Genomic DNA, 15,778 nt, shown 5'->3' on the forward strand with positions numbered 1-15,778 from the left:
ATCAATACAGCTACAAAAACTGATCTCTAACTAACACATATAGTACAATTTGCGAATGTGTGGTTCATTGCAAAAACGCATACATAGATGTAGCTGTCATTTTGCTTGTTACTTTTAGGTTGTTACTCTTTTCGTCTAATGTACGGTCATAAGACGAAAAAAGTAATAGATTATTGCTCAAAAACAACAAAATATTCTCCCCGAGTTTTGGGTGCAGAAACTTCCTAAACCCGTAGAACTACTGATGACACTGTGTCGGAGCGATGATCGGCTCCAGTGCGTATCCTAGGAAAGTGAAGTTTTGTAAATTATGTCTAACATCCATTATGCCTAAAGTTCGTATGCCTAACGTTGCGCACCTGTTGAAATTAATGAGATTGAAGGTATGCTAAATCTAAAACGGTAAAACAGACTGCGTTGTGCTTGTGATTAACAATACACCCAAAACTCGGGGAACACAATAAAAACAAAGCAAACAAAGCTTAATAAACAATTTTTCGTTCACTCAACTTCAACTTTAGCTGTAAAAATATACTGCAATTCAGTAAACAACTATGGGTTTCAAAATATCCGATAATGGATAATTGCCTAGTTGCTTTTTGTCCAGAAATTCTGGCCGCGCAGTTTCACTTTTTCGTATTGGAATACGCAAACAAAGTTTACCAATACGCCTACACTTTACAGATGCAAACCAGGGAGCTGGCAGCCAGCCATGTTTTGCAGCTAACATCGAACATATTGAAAAGATGCGTTTAGACTGGACAATTTTTTGGCAACATGTCGAATGAAACAAGTGGAATGCGACATGTTGCTCAATGTTGTTTCTGTCGCCACTTGAACATTTGTGATACGTTGCCATGCATCTCATGGAAACTTCGAAGAACAGTTTGGAACAAGTTGCCAATCTAAACGCACCTTAAGTGTTTTAAAATGTGGTTCACGTTACTCTTTGTTATGTCCGATCTGATACTCCTGCCAGTACGGGTACCAAATGGTTGCTTAGATAGTTTGATGATTGCACAAATTGTAATTGTGTCATCATCTTTACAATAGCAAACAACAAACAGTACCGGATGATAGTTTTCAGTCGCATTCGAATAAGGCCCGCGGTTGCTGTCATTTGTTGTAGAAAGGAATAGGGCTGCTAGTCCCCCGATGCAAACGGTAACGGTAAGCAAATTCAACATACAACGCACATTTACAATCAATGTTTTTGTATTGAGTGCTACCCAACAGTCATGCTATGAATGCAAATCAATGCGCAGGCGCAAATAACAGATAGTTATACTGTATAACGTATACAATATGCATTAGTGTATGTTATTATTCAGCCGACGACGAACGCTATTACTCTTTAAGTAACAAAGTTGTTAGCAAAAGAAGAATTTTTCGTTATTCCTTTTAAAGTAATAGTTTCAAGTTTTGGGTGTATGAATTTTCCTTCCATCTGAAGTATGAGAGTAAATCCAGATCTGTGCTTATTTGTTTGAAAAAAAAAAAAACAGACAACAAAATCTAGATTTCGTTTCAGACAATTAGATAGTAGTCTGATAGACCAATTAAATGCCTTGATTGTAAGCAACTAAGCCATATTGTTGGGTGGGTTTTCGTAGTCCATCTTATGGAATTATTTTGGTGTAGAAGAAACATCACGAACAAACATATTTTCCTAACTAGTTTGGCAAATCATTTATTTTAACATCAAATAACTCATTACTGCGATTTTGAAGGTACCGCCTTACGGTACACCTTGACGGAAGCTTCTCCAGGTTGGTGAATTGTGCAGAGCCAAATAAATTCAGGAACTGCAAATTTGGAAACTTTGTTACCTTCGCGTTGTTGGGTACGTGTATTCCACTGTATTCCAGCGTTAACTGTCGCAGACCGTTCATGGACGGTAAGTGGCTGTATGACAGTACTTCACCATACACAATAAGTTCTTGCAGATTAGAAAACCCTTCCAGCAGTTCATATATAACTGTACGTATACAATACACAAATTCTATGGTTCTAAGATGCGGAAACCCGACGCTGATCTTCTCAGTAGTGGTTATGTGCCACAACTTTAAATAACGCACATTGGGAAACATGCGTTGCATGGAATTGTTGAAATTCCTTTCTCCCGTTATCCTGAACTCGAGCACTTCAACGTTGGACAAACAAACGTCATTGTTTGCAAAAATTTTATTGTTTATATTGTAGATCGAAAGAACCTGTAGCGAAAAAAAATTGTGATGATAAGTTCAAAATAATAGCTTTAAAAGATTCACCTTAAGATGCGCCAGGCTAGCTAAACACCGTAACGATGTAGTGATCGATGAAACACATATCCCCAATTTGATTAGAAATGGACAAAACTCACATAGTTGTTCCAAGAGGTTTTGATCTAAACACCACCAACACAGTTTAACCGATGTGAGTTTAGTTACAGTTGAACAATATTGAAACAGATCAAATTTTGTGGTTTTAGAATCTATTCGCAGGTGCTCCAATGGTAATTTCTGAATTGCAGTAGGTAGATCATGAAGGTTGCCACTGATTTCAAGCCTTCGTAGTTTCGGAGCTAGGGAAATAATGTTAATCTCTGACGTACCTCTGAATACGAGTTCCTCCACATTCTCTAAAACCGGTAATTTATCATCCGGCACGGCGGAGGCAAAGTGGCAAGTCAACTTTTTAACATGCGGACATACGGAGAGAAGTTTCAACGTCACAAAGTCTCGCGATGTATCGCTGCATGCAAATGACTCCACGGATGAGCTAGGTTTCGCAAACGATGTCAACAGATTTTCGATTTGCTTTTCATCTAATGTGTAACGAAGACTACACCATAGGTGAATGTTGCGGTAGGATCGTGAAATTTTGAGTTGTTTCTCCGCGCGTATCGTCACATGCAGCACAATTTGACCCAAAAATTTGTAGTCAAAGGCCAACTCATTCCACCGTCGACAGATCAAGGAAAGTGATTGTCGATCCTCCAGGTGCGGTAGAAAGGTGAAGATATGTAGCAGCATTTCGCTGGGTAGCTCGTTGATATGTACCTTGCGAGAACTCATGATGATGTTTTGGTCCTGTTTGATATTATTTACCAATTTGAATTTAATGCCCATAATTAAAATATTGTATAACTTTACCTTTCAACTAATTTAAAATTTTTGAAATTTCTGCCTTCGGAACTTGAACGTGTAGCGCTAGTATCTCCTTGCTGTGTCACTTAGCAGAAACAAAAGTCGAAAACAAAAACAGTTCTTTCTAGCGTTGGCCGATAAAATGTTTTACCGCCCGGAACTACCTATGTTTCGTCTACCGACAAATTGCTCGAAAATTGTAAGCAAATCCCCGAACAGCTGAAAAAAGTTTATTACCTGATTTAGATTGGCAGATCAGTTTCCGAAGGGTTCCAGGTTCTTAGCCTGCGAAGCGTTAGGTAGTGAACTCCATTGGCAGAGCAAATACTTTTACGCGTCGACGCAGAGATGCCAGGTAGAGCAGTGCATCCCAATAGTTTAAAGACACACCTATCTTTTCGCAAAAGACAGCACATTTTTTCGTTTAAAACAAAATTGGAAGACGGGGTACTTTTCAGTCAAAAAATAGTGTCCTTGGTTGTAAAATACTTCGAGAAATCCATAAAGAAGAAAGGAAAATAACAAAAAGTATAGAAAAAAATAAAATATTAAAATCATTTATTAACGGAAAACACCTTGGAAAGCAAATGTAAAGTCATTTATCAGTTTCTTAATCTAATCATCATTATCTGAATTGTTTTCAAATATACATATGCCAGGAAAGTGTTTCTGGATGTTTTGGTCGCAGTTTGCTCAAAAGCTAGAATGCAATGGGACGAAACGGTGATAGTAACTTGGCAGTGCTAGTTCAATAAACATATAAAAATTGGCGGGTAGTTTCAACAGCACTAATTCGGGGCTGTAATTATCTGGCCGTGCTTTGATACTTTCCATGAATAAAGCAATGCGACAGACTTTGTTTAATTGAACCTTTCAAAAAATAAAACGATTGGTAACACCATGGACTTAAACAACGTTGATTTATGAATCTCTATGTGTGCGAAATGGAGCTGCCACCTGCGAAAGTTTGTTCTATTTGTGAAGCAGAATAGAGACTTTTAAAAGAGTGCAAAAGACAGACAATACTTTGCACAAATTTTACAAACGTTCCATACGGAGGTTGTGTGAGAGCCCAAGAAATCGGTTTGATTGATACGTTGTTTGATTGTATACGTAAATCGTACATTTACACATATATACAGCTATGTTTGAACAAAAAACGCGATTACGATGCTAAAATTGGCTTAATATCCTTTTTATCGTTCATGTTTATTCAGCAGACTCATCAATGCTGTTAATGTAGGGCCGACTGCCTCATTTTTCTACTAATTGCTATACGCGATGTTGTTGCCTATATGCAGGATGTTATGTTGCCTATCTCGATTACGCCAGATTTCATACTGCATGCTAGTTTATTGCTGTTTGAGAACATAGCGTGAAAGCAATATCGTCTTGATTTCTATGTGATCAATTTCACCGGAAAATGTGATTTTTCGTTTTCCGAATTACATTAAGTTGTATCTGAACTAAAACTATTTATATAAGACTAGCTGACCCGACAAACTTCGTATTGCCACAAATTAACCTGTGTTGTACATAAATCATGCATCTCGGATGATCTTTGTCACAATCTCGACTTTTGCAAGCCCCCCAGTGGGCGGCGCTTCCGACGGCGGGTCACCGGCAACACTCGCGACCGTTTCGTCCTGAATGATCTAGTGTTACTATAGATAGTTTTTGTGGCTTGTATTGACTAATGTTTTATGGAAGAGACTCGAATTTCTCAAGTTCGATTAGTTTTTGAGTTTCGTAAAAATTTCTGTTTTATTTGTATGAGAGTCCATATCCCCCTACCACAGGGGTGAGAGGTCTCTAACTATCGTAAAATAAATTCAAGACTCCAAAATTTCCCACATGCCAAATTTGGTTCCATTTGCTTGATTAGTTCTCAAGTTATAAGGAAATTTGCATTTCATTTGTATGGAAGCCCACCCTCTTAAAGGGGAGATGGGCCATAACTCGCTTTCTAAAGAAGAGAGGGGCCTCAATTCACCATAGAAAAACTACAAGGTATACAGCCCTAAGGGTTGTACGAAAGGGTGACGTAGGACTGTGTCATATAATACTCATTATATTGATAACATGTTTTAATCGATGAAGTATAACTATGTCTGATCATTAAATCAAAGACTAATGTAAACTGCATTTCTGGCATATGCATATTTGAGTATTTGTGAGTATCATTGTTTGAGTGTTTATTTGTAAAAGAAGAGCGAAATATTCTGATTTAATTCTTCATTGAATCAATGGTGGTTTTGAAAAAAACCGTTTGAAATTGTTTGGTGGCCCTGAAAAGAACTATGTTTGAGCTGATAGCACATCTTAAAAATCAGTACTATAATTACTGTTGCCAATAAATAGATGGATGTCGCTATTCGGTCCTTTAGACTCTAGGATGATGGTTGCCCGCTATTAGCGGAGTGATAGGAAATACCAAATCACTGTAAAGTAGAAATGAATTAGTTTTATCAAAAAATATAAGAAATAAGAAATATAAAAATACAATACTTATTTATTGCTTAAATTTAAGATAAGCAATTTATGAGTTGTTCGGGGACCGATTGTAGGAGTAAACTGTTAAAGAATGCCAGCAAAGGGATGAATCGATAGAAAATCGATTTCAATATAAGCGTCAACGATGTGGAACATAGCATTATGTGACTATGATTAACATTTGATGATTGCAAACAGATTTGATACTTACAAAAGATTAATTTAAAGTATTCAATGCCATCACAAATGGCCCCAAAATCGCGAGTTCAAAATCAGGCACCGTGGCTCGGTTATCAAGAAACAGTAAATCGTGATAAAATAAATTTAGCTGCCAATCGAAAAGGGTTCATCGGGAGCGATTGTTGGCATCTGTAAAGGCGAATGACCAATACTGACAATGATTTAGCATGTACTGAGCGAACCGAAAACAAAAATACCGCTTTTAGATGATCATGTTACCCAATTTACATTTGAATCAATTTCATTCCTTTCTTTAAAGCACTCAACCGTTTCAAACTTAGTATAATATGATATAAGATATCTTCACAAATAATAAATAGTAAGAATGAACTTGCCATTGATACTAAATAATATGTCAAACTAGACAATCTGTCTTACACAATTATTAATAACTGCTTGATAGAAGCTCAGCCGGGTGTATCTGGGACTGGAAAATAAAATCGGTGCATTTCTTGAGTCATGAGGATACAAGCAGTTCACTTCCCTACTATTCCCTAGCAATTTAGCAGTAAATAGAGTAAATAGAGCAGAGATAGTTTGAACATTGTTTTACGATCCACTATGTAATTTAAGTATTCACCAGATTTTCACAACTAATTTAAGTTGAAATTTTAGATTCACGAATAAACAAACATTTGTTGCCATCAATGTACTGAGTTGTAGTGTATTTTTGTAATTTCGCTACGAAATTTATTATGAACTTCTTTCTAAACAGCTCAAGCTGAGCTCAAATAGCATGCGATAATTTTCTATAAATATGCTTACCTGTCATTTCATGTGACGGAATTATAACGGTATGCGATGGATTGATATCTGCGGGCGATGCCTCTTCGTGCGACAAACTTGCAATTTCACCTGCCGAACTAGAAGCACTCTCACGCTTTCGTTTGCGTGATAATCTAGTACGCTCTGCTCCTGTTAAGGAAATCCTTGGTTCAGTTACTACACCAGCCACTTGTTCACGAATACGTTTACGGTGGTTACGTAAATATAACGCCTGCAACCATTTAGACATAGCGAATTCTTTAACAAATCACTACTGTATTTCACAAAGGTTGAAATAGCAATGAATGGCCAACCCACAGATCATTGTAATAAATATGTTATGCGTAGTTTGATATTTGAACCAACTTCCTTCAAATAGTTTCTGGCCGTTGGTTACAAATAATAATCAAAACCATTTTGCACATTTGAGATAAATTCTGATTATGCTTCATTTAATTAGTTTGCGGCCCTTAAAAGGGCCATTGGTTACAAGTAACATCAACCTCTTCAGTGCAGTCAACAATCGGTGTTGCGACCAATAACCGGTCTTGCCGCTAAATGCCGTTGCTTTCGCCACCAATAGCCGTCGATGGTAAATACTGACCGTCCGTCAGTGCGATTGTGCGATGAATGAGCAGACGGCGAACCAAGAGTACCAATTTTATAGTCACTGGCACTGCCGTTGCTGCTTGTAAGCTAGTGTAGGTGGTGGGGGAAACCAGATCAATTGCTGCTGCTGCTCGAATGATTATCCGACACTGAATGAGCAAGCATTTTCCATGGAAAGTTGGAACGTTAACCATTTAGAAAAGTGTAGAAAAATCTTTCCATTCTTCAATTACTATAGTTCTTATAAGAACTGTTTAAGACCACAACAGCCTACTGCTGAATTTGCTGCCCGTTAGTCGATCCGTTTCCATTTACTGTTGGTTTGCGAAAATAACCGCCAAAATGCCATTGGGTGCCTCGAATTGTCATCGAAAATGACATTAGATGCCGCAAAGGTCCTTGGATTTGCCTCCAATAGCCGCCAAAAATGCTATCGTTACCTCCCGATTGCTATCGTTGTGGGCTCCGATCGCTGGTGTTTGCCGCCAAATGCCGTTGCTTTCGCCACCAATAGCCGTCGATGGTAAATACTGACCGTCCGTCAGTGCGATTGTGCGATGAATGAGCAGACGGCGAACCAAGAGTACCATTTTATAGTCACTGGCACTGCCGTTGCTGCTTGTAAGCTAGTGTAGGTGGTGGAGGAAACCATATCGGCTGCTACTGCTTAAATGATTGTCCGACACTGATTGAGCAAGCTATCGAACAATTTCGCTTGTCTGCGATGGGGATAATGCAAAATGTAATGTTAAGTGCATCGTGTGGGATTCCCGTTGGCCATTGCCCTCTGATTCCGCTTGTCTTTGGGACCGGTGTTGCCGTCAATAGCCATCGATGTTGCCGATTGGATTGGAAAAGGGGTGTGGCTTACAAAGTGGTCTCAAGGTTATCATTTGGATCCAAATCCTTTGGTGTATCTAATTGTCGTCCGTGCCTGTGAAGCTAGGCGATAACAAGGGAAATGTATGGAAAAATTCGACCTTGAATCTTTACACACATTTTCACTATTTAGCGTATAAAAAATTATTATTAGTATGTTACTATAAAATTGCTGGACATTTTATCTATCCAACGACATATTAACTGTTATGTTTCGTTCAGTAGTATAGTAGCTATTAGCGTTTGAAATATTTCATTCAAACGTTACACTTCTATTTCTCGTTTTTACAAAGTGCTACCCAGTCCCAGTATAGTAAACAAAGACGTAGTCCTACGTCAAAAAATCTTGCCTCCAAAACCACTTACATGTCAAATTTGGTTCCATTTGATTGATTAGTTGTCGAATTATGAGGAAATTTGTATTTCATTTGTGTAGAAGCACCCCGTCTTAAAGTTGGGAGGGGTCCTAACCCAAGTAACAATTCCAAGTTTTATTACGTTCGTATAGCGGTTTTCATGACCAATTTCATAAAACCGCTAATAAAACTATGAGCTCAACCAGAACTTTCTGATGACCGCTATAAAACTGCTTTCTGACCAAGTGGCCCACGCCTCAGAATGTTTTCATAACCGCTATAAGAATCAGGCTATAAACTCAAGTAGTCGTATCACGCTCTGCTAAAAGCAGTAATAAAACCGATTAAGCTTTCGCTACTTGACAGCCATCGCCATAATTTAAAAAAGCTTTTCGCTTTTTGCTTTTCGCTTTATGCTTTTCGCTTTTTGCTTTTCGCTTTACTTGCAAACGCCAGATAAGTTCGGTAGCTTTGTCAACTTGAAAATATATCCGTGAGCAGAAAAGTTTTAGTTTTACTGACAGATCATTCTGAACGATTTGGTTTATAGCTACCAGAATAAAATATCCCATAGAATATTTATTAATTTTAAGCAATTTCGTTGGTTTGCACTATGTGCGCATTTAATTTCATCGTGCATTTTGATATGATAGGTCGATAAAATCAGCGCGCCACTGAAATTTTGCAATTTTCGAAAACTGGTTGTTTTAACAAATTGAAAATATTCAGTTAGTCAATCTCAATTTCTAGCAAAATCATTTTAGTTGCTTCCTCTGACAGGAAAACCGATTGATAATGACCTTCTTTCTGCAAAATACTTTGCTTTGATGAATTGTTGTTTGCGAGCTAAAACAAAATACTAGAATATGGCAATATGGCTTCGCATAAAAAAATGATTTTGGTGTTGAACTTTGGTATTCTTCATAATAGCAGCAAAAAAACTGTTTGGTTAGGGTGGTACCATTTTAATAGCTCTATAAAACTAACAGATTTATTGCGGTTTGACAAGTAAACGTGATAAGATCAATTTCGATTCGTGCGCCATTTTGTGTTGCTACGCCACACTTATGGTAAGTTTATAGCAAACGTGGTGCAGCCAACAAGTTTTAACGTGGTAATATAAGCAACCACAATAAATTCGCTTTATTAACAGTTTTATTATGGTTTTCTAGCTAGCTATAAGTGTGTTTGGACTCGTATCCTCTTGGTATTGCGCAATACCACCATAAATCCAGTGGTAATGATTCATACCGCAATAAAACCTTTATAAAATTCAAGTAAAACCAAGTAGCTTTGAATTGTTACTTGGGAATTCACCATAGAAAATATTCTTGCCCTCGAAAACTTTTACATGCAAAATTTTGTTCCATTTGCTTGATTAGTTCTCGAGTTATGAGGAAATTTGTATTTCATTTGTATAGGAGCCCCCCCTCTTAAAGTGGGGAGGGAATCCAATTCATCATAGAAAAAATTTTTGTCTCCAAAAACACCCACGTGCCAAATTTGGTTCCATTTGCTTGATTAGTTCTCGAGTTATGGGGAAATTTGTATTTCGTTTGTATAGGAGCCCCCTCTCTTAAAGTGGGGAGGGGTTCTAATTCACCATAGAAAATATTCTTGCCCTCGAAATCTTTCACATGCCCAATTTGGTTCAATTTACTTGATTAATTCTCGAGTTATGAGGAAATTTGTATTTCATTTGTATGGGAGCCCCCCTTCCTAAAGTGGGGAGGGGTCCCAATTCATCATAGAAAAAAAATTTGTCTCCAAAAACACCCACGTGCCAAATTTTGTTCCATTTGCTTGATTAGTTCTCGAGTTATGAGGAAATTTGTATTTCGTTTGTATAGGAGCCCCCCTCTTAAAGTGGGGAGGGATCCTAATTTATCATAGAAAATATTCTTGCCTTCGAACCTTCACACGCCAAATTTGGTTCCATTTGCTTGATTAGTTCTCGAGTTACGAGGAAATTTGTATGGAAGCCCCCCCTCTTTAAGGGAAGAAGAGTTATAATTCCCCTTATAAAGAGGGGAGGGGTCTCAATTTACCATAGAAAAAATTCTTGTCACCGAAAACACTCACATGCCAAATTTGGTTCCATTTGCTTGATTATTTCTTCAGTTATGAGGAAATTTGTATTTCATGTGTATAGGATCCCCCCCTCCTAAAACGGGGAGGGGTCCCAATTCATCATAGAAAAAATTTTGGTCTCCAAAAACACACACATGCCAAATTTGGTTCCATTTGCTTGATTAGTTCTCGAGTTATGGGGAAATTTGTATTTCGTTTGTATAGGAGCCCCCCCTATTAAAGTGGGGAGGGGTTCTAATTCACCATAGAAAATATTCTTGCCCTCGAAATCTTTCACATGCCCAATTTGGTTCAATTTGCTTGATTAATTCTCGAGTTATGAGGAAATTTGTATTTCATTTGTATGGGAGCCCCCCTTCCTAAAGTGGGGAGGGGTCCCAATTCGTCATAGAAAAAAAATTTGTCTCCAAAAACACCCACGTGCCAAATTTTGTTCCATTTGCTTGATTAGTTCTCGAGTTATGAGGAAATTTGTATTTCGTTTGTATAGGAGCCCCCCTCTTAAAGTGGGGAGGGGTCCTAATTTATCATAGAAAATATTCTTGCCTTCGAACCTTCACATGCCAAATTTGGTTCCATTTGCTTGATTAGTTCTCGAGTTACGGGGAAATTTGTATGGAAGCCCCCCCTCTTTAAGGGAAGAAGAGTTATAATTCCCCTTATAAAGAGGGGAGGGGTCTCAATTTACCATAGAAAAAATTCTTGTCACCGAAAACACCCACATGCCGAATTTTGTTCTATTTGTTTGATTAGTTGTCGAGTTATGCAGAAATTTGTGTTTCATTTGTATGGGAGCCCCCCCTCTTAGTGGGGGGAGGGGTTTCTAACCATCACTAAAACCTTTCCTGGCCCCAAAAAACCTCTACATGCATATTTTCATGCCGATTGGTTTAGTAGTTTTCGATTCTATAAGGAATATACGGACAGACAGACAGACAGACAGACAGACAGACAGACAGACAGACAGACAGACAGACAGACAGACAGACAGACAGACAGACAGACAGACAGACAGACAGACAGACAGACAGACAGACAGACAGACAGACAGACAGACAGACAGACAGACAGACAGACAGACAGACAGACAGACAGACAGACAGACAGACAGACAGACAGACAGACAGACAGACAGACAGACAGACAGACAGACAGACAGACAGACAGACAGACAGACAGACAGACAGACAGACAGACAGACAGACAGACAGACAGACAGACAGACAGACAGACAGACAGACAGACAGACAGACAGACAGACAGACAGACAGACAGACAGACAGACAGACAGACAGACAGACAGACAGACAGACAGACAGACAGACAGACAGACAGACAGACAGACAGACAGACAGACAGACAGACAGACAGACAGACAGACAGACAGACAGACAGACAGACAGACAGACAGACAGACAGACAGACAGACAGACAGACAGACAGACAGACAGACAGACAGACAGACAGACAGACAGACAGACAGACAGACAGACAGACAGACAGACAGACAGACAGACAGACAGACAGACAGACAGACAGACAGACAGACAGACAGACAGACAGACAGACAGACAGACAGACAGACAGACAGACAGACAGACAGACAGACAGACAGACAGACAGACAGACAGACAGACAGACAGACAGACAGACAGACAGACAGACAGACAGACAGACAGACAGACAGACAGACAGACAGACAGACAGACAGACAGACAGACAGACAGACAGACAGACAGACAGACAGACAGACAGACAGACAGACAGACAGACAGACAGACAGACAGACAGACAGACAGACAGACAGACAGACAGACAGACAGACAGACAGACAGACAGACAGACAGACAGACAGACAGACAGACAGACAGACAGACAGACAGACAGACAGACAGACAGACAGACAGACAGACAGACAGACAGACAGACAGACAGACAGACAGACAGACAGACAGACAGACAGACAGACAGACAGACAGACAGACAGACAGACAGACAGACAGACAGACAGACAGACAGACAGACAGACAGACAGACAGACAGACAGACAGACAGACAGACAGACAGACAGACAGACAGACAGACAGACAGACAGACAGACAGACAGACAGACAGACAGACAGACAGACAGACAGACAGACAGACAGACAGACAGACAGACAGACAGACAGACAGACAGACAGACAGACAGACAGACAGACAGACAGACAGACAGACAGACAGACAGACAGACAGACAGACAGACAGACAGACAGACAGACAGACAGACAGACAGACAGACAGACAGACAGACAGACAGACAGACAGACAGACAGACAGACAGACAGACAGACAGACAGACAGACAGACAGACAGACAGACAGACAGACAGACAGACAGACAGACAGACAGACAGACAGACAGACAGACAGACAGACAGACAGACAGACAGACAGACAGACAGACAGACAGACAGACAGACAGACAGACAGACAGACAGACAGACAGACAGACAGACAGACAGACAGACAGACAGACAGACAGACAGACAGACAGACAGACAGACAGACAGACAGACAGACAGACAGACAGACAGACAGACAGACAGACAGACAGACAGACAGACAGACAGACAGACAGACAGACAGACAGACAGACAGACAGACAGACAGACAGACAGACAGACAGACAGACAGACAGACAGACAGACAGACAGACAGACAGACAGACAGACAGACAGACAGACAGACAGACAGACAGACAGACAGACAGACAGACAGACAGACAGACAGACAGACAGACAGACAGACAGACAGACAGACAGACAGACAGACAGACAGACAGACAGACAGACAGACAGACAGACAGACAGACAGACAGACAGACAGACAGACAGACAGACAGACAGACAGACAGACAGACAGACAGACAGACAGACAGACAGACAGACAGACAGACAGACAGACAGACAGACAGACAGACAGACAGACAGACAGACAGACAGACAGACAGACAGACAGACAGACAGACAGACAGACAGACAGACAGACAGACAGACAGACAGACAGACAGACAGACAGACAGACAGACAGACAGACAGACAGACAGACAGACAGACAGACAGACAGACAGACAGACAGACAGACAGACAGACAGACAGACAGACAGACAGACAGACAGACAGACAGACAGACAGACAGACAGACAGACAGACAGACAGACAGACAGACAGACAGACAGACAGACAGACAGACAGACAGACAGACAGACAGACAGACAGACAGACAGACAGACAGACAGACAGACAGACAGACAGACAGACAGACAGACAGACAGACAGACAGACAGACAGACAGACAGACAGACAGACAGACAGACAGACAGACAGACAGACAGACAGACAGACAGACAGACAGACAGACAGACAGACAGACAGACAGACAGACAGACAGACAGACAGACAGACAGACAGACAGACAGACAGACAGACAGACAGACAGACAGACAGACAGACAGACAGACAGACAGACAGACAGACAGACAGACAGACAGACAGACAGACGGACAGACAGACAGACAGACGGACAGACAGACAGACAGACAGACAGACAGACAGACGGACAGACAGACAGACAGACAGACAGACGGACAGACAGACAGACAGACAGACAGACGGACAGACAGACAGACAGACAGACAGACAGACAGACGGACAGACAGACAGACAGACAGACAGAAATCCTTTTTTATAGGTATAGATATCGCAAAAATGTAGATTCCAAGTAATCGACGTGAAAAAGCAACATATGTATTAAGTACAAGTTTTTTTTGACGGTATAATTCAATATCCGATAACGCTTGTTTTTCAAAATTGATAAATCATCACTACTCATCGCGATGATTCAAAATGCGAGCTATTCGTGTTTGATTGGCATCACTAGTGATCAATTCATGCATGAAAAAGAGTGAGTCCTAATTCGCTTTTCGCTCACTCTCATAACATAATTCCTAGCTAGAAAAGAATTGCCAGAGAATTTGACGTTATGGAATCACCTTTGAGAATGTTTCAAACCGAATCAGTACTTTTATCGATGAATATCAACATTGAATAATAGTGCTAAATAATTTCTATCGTATTTTTGATATGTATTTTGCGTATTTAAGATGCCAAAAACGAATGCTTTTACCAATGCCAAAATGGGCCACGATTGCACTCCAGCTGATTCGCTAATCGGATCGACTCACAGTTGTTAGAAATTTATGAATTAATTATCAAAACCTAAGCTTGCCATGCAGATGCCATTTAATTCTATTCTTTGCCATCTGAACATATTCGTTCTTTTCTGCTCTCTCATCCCGCGGTTGCAACCGTCAAGGCACGAAAATTGATTTACATTAGCCAGTCCAAGACTGCATATGCCGCCTATTTGCAGCGTTATGTAGCTAGCAAAAAGCCTGGCTTTGCTTTTCTTTTTATGTCATTTCAATATCCTTTACATGTCAAGAAGGCAGGACTACGCAACCGTCGCAAGTCTGTCTTGAAGCAGCAGCAGCAGCAGATACACCCTCAGCAGCTACAAGCTTATTGCAACATTCCGAACAAGAAAAAGTACGCAAAAAATGTGGGCTCTCTCTTCGACAATGCAAATACTTTTTATTTGTGGAGCGGTAAACAACTCGGAATTGAAAATTCAAACGTATTTCAAATCAGAACGTTCAAAAAGCATCGGATTAGTGAGTGGAAGGAAGGCAAGGGGTAGAAGCGCGGCACCACAGATCTGGAGAATGTCAGGATGGCAGTTACGCATTCAAGCACAATTACCCTATTTCGATTCGGGCAAAAACAGGTGAAATTTTCGGACTGTTTTGCGAAGAAAAAATTCTGGACTACACGTGTACAAAGTACTGAAGGCCGAACCGGAACCATAGTGACAGGCAGAACACGGTGGTCATGACTCTCGCAAGGAAGCTGTACAGGAAGTGGCCAACAAAATTGTTGCACATTGTTAAGAAGATAAACCTACATCAAGGCCGATACGGAAAAACGGAAAAAAGCACGGGGAAAACGTCAAAAGGAAAAACGCGAAAAACGAACGAGCAAAACAAGAGAAAAATCAATACTGAGATGGACTTAAAACAGGACAGAAACAAGCAGAGAAAGAGGAAACAGTGGGTTGAAAAAAGAAAAAAAAAAAACGAAAATGGAGACAAAATAGAGAAAAGGTGGGACAGGAAAAA

The sequence above is a fragment of the Sabethes cyaneus genome, chromosome 3 (assembly GCF_943734655.1).
Source record: "Sabethes cyaneus chromosome 3, idSabCyanKW18_F2, whole genome shotgun sequence".
In the NCBI taxonomy this organism is placed as follows: Eukaryota; Metazoa; Arthropoda; class Insecta; order Diptera; family Culicidae; genus Sabethes; species Sabethes cyaneus.